This window comes from Hakea prostrata, chromosome 9, assembly GCF_041222555.1.
Source record: "Hakea prostrata isolate BN-2017 chromosome 9, UWA_Hpros_2, whole genome shotgun sequence".
NCBI lineage: Eukaryota > Viridiplantae > Streptophyta > Magnoliopsida > Proteales > Proteaceae > Hakea > Hakea prostrata.
Genome location: NC_142608.1, coordinates 54,928,421 through 54,936,386, shown reverse-complemented (window position 1 = coordinate 54,936,386; position 7,966 = coordinate 54,928,421). Strand labels below are relative to the sequence as shown.

Here is a 7,966-nt window from a genome sequence, read left to right as displayed (position 1 = left end):
TAGTTTGGAAAATTGACATCCTTACATATTGGCCCTCATGAGGAATAAATAAAATTACATTCATACTATCTTCGGTGATTTTTCAGACAAAAAAGAAAAACTTCAATAATTTGAACTAGGGTTTAGGTTTAGAGGTTAAAGCTGAATTGCAGAAACTTTCCAAAGAAGAAGCTGAAATGCAGGGAATTTCCCACACCATGGTTCATTTCAGAAACTACAATAAGATTGAGGCCTAGGGGTTTGGGGCGATCCTATAGGAGAAGTGGAATGGGGTTAGGATTTAGGGTTTAGAGGGGAGGGGGTATGCTGTAGGTGGGAAAATATCCTTTGTTGTGCACAGAAGTGCACATATATATACCAAATGATTGGCTGAGAAAACAAAGTAAATACAAGACTATTAAAGATTCTTAAAATTTAAAATTAAACTTTAATCTCACTATCTTTGTCATGCTTTGTGCACACAGAGGATTTTCCGTTGTTAGTGTGCTTAGTCGCCATAGGGTTTGAGAAGAGTAACCCTAGACACTATGCTGCCCCTGTAAATGATTTACATTGGAAAGACTTGGTTCCTTCAGGTCAAGCTCTCTACCCCTAGCTCTTTTCATTAGGAAAGAAATGAGATGATGGCGACAGAGGAGAGGAGAAAGGAAATAACAAACAAGGAAGACTTTGCTGGTCCTTGCAATAGATTTTGCATATGGTGGGGAATGAAATGCATGACTTACTCAGTTACTTTTGGCTTTTTCCCAGTGATCTATCTTTTCATTGTAGAATAATAACCAACATCCCACTTGTTCAAGCATTTTCTTATCTTTCACATTGTTTATTTTGAAAACAGTAAAAAACTGAGTTAAAGCACAATCTGTCCCATAGCATAGCAGTGCCAGATATTTAAAGCACATTTAGCTCGAGTATTTGACAAGTCATTTTCCTCCATCTTCTCCAATTTCTCCCAACCTGGTCCACATTGGCAATTACACTTCACCAAACTGCTGGGGTTCCTCTAACATTATTGCTTCATATGAGGTCACTTAAGAACACATATGCTATTCAAAGGGACCACCTGAGAAGTTGATCAGGAAATTTAAAATAGGGTTCCAAAAAGGTTAGGCTGGGTCAGGGTTCTTTATGCCTCAACTAAATAGCTAGGCCAAGGCCTGGAATATCCCAACATGACCTGCCTTTTAGGGTAAGGTTGAGCCAGACTAAGCTTGGTAACCCTACCCTAGCAAAGTACAAAGCTGATCTTAACTCAGGGCCAGAAATTTCCAGTCCTGACCTGCCCTCAAGGCCTGGCCCTGTCTGATCTCAGGGAGGACCAGCACAGGTACAGGCCATCAGGGTGAAACTTGTATTCAAACCATATTAAAGGCTTGTAAGCTCTAGAAACCATCATCCTGCTACTCTCATTTCTTACAATCTTCACCCAGTCTCTTGCACCATTCTAAACCAGTTGTTGCTCTGTGTATTTGTTGATCTGCTTCAAAGGAACATATGGGTTTGTCTTTCCCTCCTTGTCTTCAATTTGTGGTAACCAATACCATCAATCATATTTTCCAAAGAGACAATTATGTTTTTCTTTCTGGAAATATTGGTAAGAACATTTCGTTTAATGAATCAGATTTGTTAATACAGTGACAGTTGCACAAGATAGTTTACACTAAATATAGACAACAGATATGGCACTTAAACAAATTGCAAAATTCTCAGGCAATGCCTACCTCCTAATAGCAAAGATCAGAAAAAGGCTCCAAAAATCATGAGTCACACCTTGATAAGAATTTCTTACCTACAAAAGTTGCAGTTCAAAAAACAAGTACATTCAGAAAGCAGGAATAGATTACATTAGGAGGTGCATAACTAACCATTTTGATACACCTTTGATTCTTTGTACTTAACAGCATTCGACTCAACTGCAGCCAACCAGGGAAAGAGGACTAGAAAAATTATGTTGTAGACAATTTTTTAGGCTTTAGGAAACCAAAGGACGGTAGACAGAGGATACTTGATCATCTGAGAATGTCCTAAGTGGCTGGTTAATTACTAAGACCAGGTATAGCAGAAGCACAATTCATTGTCATATGAATGTAATGAGATCCCAGGGCGATCATGATTTCTGCAAAACATAACTACGGCAATTTTTGCAGTGAACTCCTTCAGTGATCACTCCCAATCATGTAAAAACCAAATTTAGTAAATGTATTCTGTGATCAATTCACTTTCCTTGAAAAACCAGCAGTAAGCTTCTTTTTGGCTGCTCCATGTATTCACAAAAGGAACTAATCTCCAAACAGTGGCAGCCAAAGGATAATTAAGACTCTTGAGACTTCTACCATCAAGAGTCGACCAAAAGCAAATGCAGTATGCACACTGCTTCTGTGTCATCTTATAGAGAAGACATTTACATAATGCAATTAGGATTCACAAGAAGGGGCCTCTCACCACTGTGCTGGATTTTGATTTCTGACCGATTGAACCTTGATCAGCACAGAAATCATTATCCAACCTTAATTAGTCTGTCCAAATCACAATTTTTTTACTGATTCAAAAATTACCAAGGGGAGAAAGATGCTGCCTGTTCCCAATGAAAGGTTCGAATCTTGAACCCAAAGTCTACTCGTAACAAAGTTCTCATGATCAACCTTCTAATAACAGTAATCTAGGTTTCAGATGAGCATGAATCACATAAATATCTTGGACAACCATAACAATAAACCCTTGGGCAATTGTGAAGTAAAATTTATGGAGATCAGCTTGATAATCAGATAACTCCTCACATCCTTAATTTGTCTCCTATGGTAAAGTCACCAGAGTAGCCTTTTGCCACCATTAATTCTTTGCTATGAGTTAGGATCACAAGTCAGCATCCATAACATTGATATCTCATTACACTAAAGCACATTGACCTTATATTCCAGTAACAACATAACATTCTTAAGGGCTTAGAAAAGAAAACTGTAACTGGTTCAGAAAGAAGTTTTAAAATGACAAATGAGTTCCAAGGTAATGCCCAAAGACATAATAGTTGCACATCAATAATTTGAATTAAAATTCAACCTCAAATATCCCATGATAAAGCCATCCTGCTCCTCACAAAAGCACCATAACACACTGCCTACAGTGTTTCAGCCACATTTTAACACAAAATGCAAACAAATGGCAACCAGAACATTTCTAACTGACAGATACACAGCAAGAACTATGATATTCCCCCAGAACTGCACATTGAAGACATGTTTTAGGTATTAGTCACTGATATTAATCTAAAAGCAGATCCTTATCAAACATAGGCAAAGAAAACAAAGATAAGACACGCTTTGGGGTTAGGCTTCTAAATGGGCTAAGCATTGAGGATTAAAACCTTCTACTGTGCATAGCACTGCCACAATATGACACATGGATTATGCCAAATAAATGATTGAGATTTAAATAACAGTTTTAAGTGATTTAAACCCAATGATGAGACCCATCAATTTAATATAGTTTACATTTTGAAGCCCACCGATCGAAAGCAAACTCAAAAAGGAAGGGCCCATTTTGAATAAAACCAAATCGAGAGATATTCCCCAAACCTGCAACCCTAGGATGCCTGATCTTGCTTTCCCTGGTTAGTGGTTATCCAGACCATCTTCTCCATTAGGTATTAAAATCAAAATCAATTTGCTCAAAAAGAAAATAATCCACCAAGAATAAAAAGGCTTGAAAGGGAATCACCAGTTGTTCAATACCAAAATATTGTATCTCATTGCTAAATACCAAAATATCATATCTCACTGCTAAAAACTGCTAAAGAAACCAGATCTATTTATCTTTCTTTTGTATACAGCAGCAGTAGCAGAAAAGCTTATTTAACCAAACTCCTAACACCTGAAACTGATAATCCTTAAACCTGGTAATTGCATTGAACAGAAAACTCCCCAGAAAGAGACCATACCCATATATCCCACTCCAAAAAGTAAAGATAAGTTCCTCTAATCCTCCATTTTCTTTTGCTTTCAGACATTCTTCTCTGGTTTGCGTTAGAGAACAGCAGGATTGCCTGACAAGTACTTGGTGATATTAGCAGATGATCTAATCACAGAAGAAGCTTTGCCTTCATACACATCTTCCCTCAATGGATTCAAAGGGATCAAAGATCAGACTGGAACCAGCCCCGATGGTTTGTCTGTTTGGATTCGATCTTGAACAGCTGAAGAGAACCAGCATGGAGATCTTCTCAACAAGTATTCATACTTGTATGGATCCGTCAACATGCATATGGTCAAACATATGATACAAATCTTATCAGCTCTGGCATGGTGATTTTTTGTACTAAGAAGGGTTGCATTTTTATGTGGATAACATGTTGGGTACTTAACTAATACACCAAAGGCTATGAAGCTAATGAAATGCATTAGGCAAAATCAAGCCAATGTTACTAGAATACTACATCTTAGCTACCACTGCTTGTGCTGCATAGTGATGGGATCATGCCATGTGTTTTTGATTAATATTGACCGTTGATTTTGAGCATGTGCTCAATGAATCTATGTGAACCAAACCTAATCAATGAAACCTTAAGTCAGAAGCAGAAGCTTTGGAGCTCAGAGACAAACTCCAATTGCAGTTTAAGCTGAAGCTCTTCTCCTTGGTAAATGAATGGTCCACTGCTCTTTTTGACCTTGTGCATATGTTTCTCTGTGACAAATGTTAAAATCAATTTAAAACCCAACAACCTTGAAGAGAATCTACCCCAACCCCACCCTCCCCCCCCCCCCCCCCCCCCCCCCCCCCCCCCCCCCCCATCTCTTTTCTTCCCCACCCCCCCCCCCCCCCCCCCCCCCCGCGGTGGCTAGTGACAAGCAACTTATCTCTCACTTGCTTTCTTGCGACTTTTTATTTAGGACCGTGTGGTTCGTGTTGTTGGATGACTTGGGAGTCTAACCTTTTTTTTTTTTTTATGATTTAGTTTTGGTGGGTGCCTTCTCTTAAAACGCCTCAAGCGCCTTGGAGGGCCCGTCGACCACGCCTCAATTGCCTAACCGCCTTGTAAGCTTCGCCCGTGACACCATGCTCCTGGAAATGAATGGTCAATTCTCTTCTATGTTTCTCCTTTTCTTTAAAACCCAACAACCAGAGAATCCATCTCTTCTTCCCCAAAGCAACTTCTCTCTCACTTGCTTTCCGACTTAAAGGTTCCCTAACCTTTCTTGGGTTGGGGGCATGTTTTTTTTACCCCCCCCCCCCCCCCCCCCCCCTTTTTCTCTCTTCTCTTCTCTTCTTTCCCTCTACCTCCTTCCCATTCCTTCTCAATTGGATTGATCTTCTGTTCTTCTCTTGCCTGTTGAAACTCTAGTGGACCCTTGTCATGGACAATTTTATAGGCTCCAGGAACCAAAGCATGGTAAACAGAGGATCCTTGGTCATCTAAAGAATGCCAGACTGCAAGAGTTCACTGGTTGGGGAACACAAATCTTACCTGAATAAGGATAAACTAAATGGATGGTTGATAACTAAGAACAGGTATAAAAGAAGCACAATACCTTGTCTTATAAATGTAATGAGTACCCAAGTTGATCACTATTTCCCAAAAAGTATTTATAATTTTTTTTTTCTTCTGTGAACTCCTTCAGTGATCACTCCCAATCATGTAAACACCGAATTTTGTAACTGCATTCTCTGACCAATTCACTTTCCTTGAAAAAAACCAGCAGTAAGTTTCTGCTTAGCTGCTCCATGCATTCATAAAAGGAACTAATCTTCAAACGGTGGCAGCCAAAGGATAATAGAGACTCTTGAGACTTCTGCCATAATCAGTCAACTAAAAAGCAACCAAATGCAGTAATGCATACTGCTTCTGTGTCATGTTATAGAGATGGCATTTACATAATGCAATTAGGATCCCCAAGAAGGGGCTTTCACCACTGTGCCAAACTTTTATTTCTGACCTATTGAACCTTGATCAGCACAGAAGTCATTATCCCTGCCTAATTAGTCTCTATCCAAATCACAAGTTTTGTAGTGGGTGGAAAATTAGCAAGGGGAAAAATGCTGCCTGCTCCTAATGAATAGTTTGGACCTTGAGACGCAAAGTTTATTCACAAAAAAAAAAAATCTCATGACCAACCTTCTAATAACAATAATCTATATTTCTGATGAGCATAAACCACCTCAAAGTCTGGGATGAACATAGCATTAAAACCTTGTCGCAATTGTGAAGTAGAATTTATGAAGACCAGCTTGATGTTTCCGATTACTCCTGGCATCCTGAATTTGTCTGCTATTGTAAAGTCCTCAAAGTAGCCTTTTGCCACCATTAATTCTTTGCTATGAGTTGGATCACAAGCGAGCATCCATAACACTGATATCTCATTACATTAAAGCACATTTACCTCATATTCCACTAACTACATAACATTCTACGGGGCCTAGAAAAGAAAACTGTAAATGGTTTGGAAAGAAGTTATAAAAATGATAAATAATTTCCCAGGAATTGCTTAAAGACTGAATAATTACGCATCAATAATCTGAATTAAAATTCAACCTCAAACATCCCATGATAAAGCCATTCTGCTCCTCACAAAAGCACCATAACGCACTAACAATACTCTGTTTTAGCCCCATTTTAACACAAAATACATACAAATGGCACCAAACTATTCAATACAGTAAGCATTTAAGATCATTTTGAATGACCCATATGCAGCAAGAACTATGATTTTTCCCCAGAACTGCACATTGAAGACATGCTTTAGGTATTAGTTAGTAGTTACTGCTGTTAACCTAAAAGCAAATCTTTATCAAACATAGGTAAAGAAAACAAAGATGTGACACCCACAGGCAAATTTACTAGAGAATCATACATGGTAGCACGAACCTATTCAAGGAGCTGGTGATGAATTTTTGGTTATGGAGGGAGACGAAAACGGTTCCTTCCTAAGCTCCTTAACCAGAGCAGCAAGGGCTTCAGGATTCAAACCCATATCACAGAGAGTGATGAGGAGGGAGAGAGTGGAACGATCAAGACCTGTCTCGAGAATGTTTGACATACGAAATGCCAATTCTAGTGAATCTCGGGAATTCCGTGCAGCTTCTGGATCCATGGCAAGAAAAATCTCTTCTTCCTCTGGGAAGCGTCAATTGCTTCCACTTAATCAAGGGATGGTATTCGTCGCGGATTATCGATGAAATCTTTTGCATTAACCGCGCCTTCGTACCGCCAAAAAAAAAAACACAAATCGGATCAGGTAATTATTTTCTTTTCGTATCGGTATAAAGGAAGAGTGGGTGGGGGTGGGGGTGGGGAGTGGAGAGAATTGTTACTTTAGGCTTCGTTTGCCAGTCTGAAAACTCGAGAGCTCCTGCGAGTCCTTGTAAGAAGAGATAACTACAGCACTTGAAAGGAGCAACAACAACAGTTTTTTTAACTCTCCACTCTTCTTTCAAAACAGGGGTAGCACTGTGGCAGGTTAGTTTGATTAAATTTCTGATAACGGCTTCACCTTTTCTTTGAATTATTTTCATTTTTTTTTTTGGTCAAAATCTGGAAATTTTCGTTGATAAAAATAGTTGATGCCAGTAAATAACAAAGATTTTTTTTTTTTTTTTTTGGTAGAATAAAAAAGACCTATCAACGATAAAGATAAAAAAAGGTGGAATAAACCACCAAGATCTAGAAAGATAGTGCCTACAAGCATTTGGGAAGAAAATCTGCCCAAATGTTCGGGCTCTTAGGAATATAATGAAAATAAACATAATTAAAGTTTGAGGTTAATCTAATTATCTCATTAACTAAACTAAAGCTCATCCAATCCAATGATGATGATAAACCCTGCAAAGCTAGCATTGCCGATAAACATTTAGAATTGTCTTGCACACTCGATATTCCTAAAGAGTGCCCAAGAATAATAGCATCTCACACCAATTCAAGCTCCATGATAGAAGCATGAGTGGCTAATACGGGAGTAAACTGAGCTGCAATGAAAGT

General features: G+C 38.8%; 1 pseudogene across 1 annotated transcript; it reads right to left on the bottom strand.

The window, feature by feature from the left end:
- Positions 1–1,842: 1,842 nt before the first annotated feature.
- Positions 1,843–7,405, bottom strand: LOC149005599 (mitotic-spindle organizing protein 1B pseudogene; annotated as a pseudogene). Its single transcript, XR_016175678.1, has 3 exons — positions 7,303–7,405; positions 6,857–7,188; positions 1,843–3,218 (listed from the first exon to the last, which is right to left on the bottom strand). The product of XR_016175678.1 is annotated as a mitotic-spindle organizing protein 1B pseudogene (transcript).
- Positions 7,406–7,966: the final 561 nt, after the last annotated feature.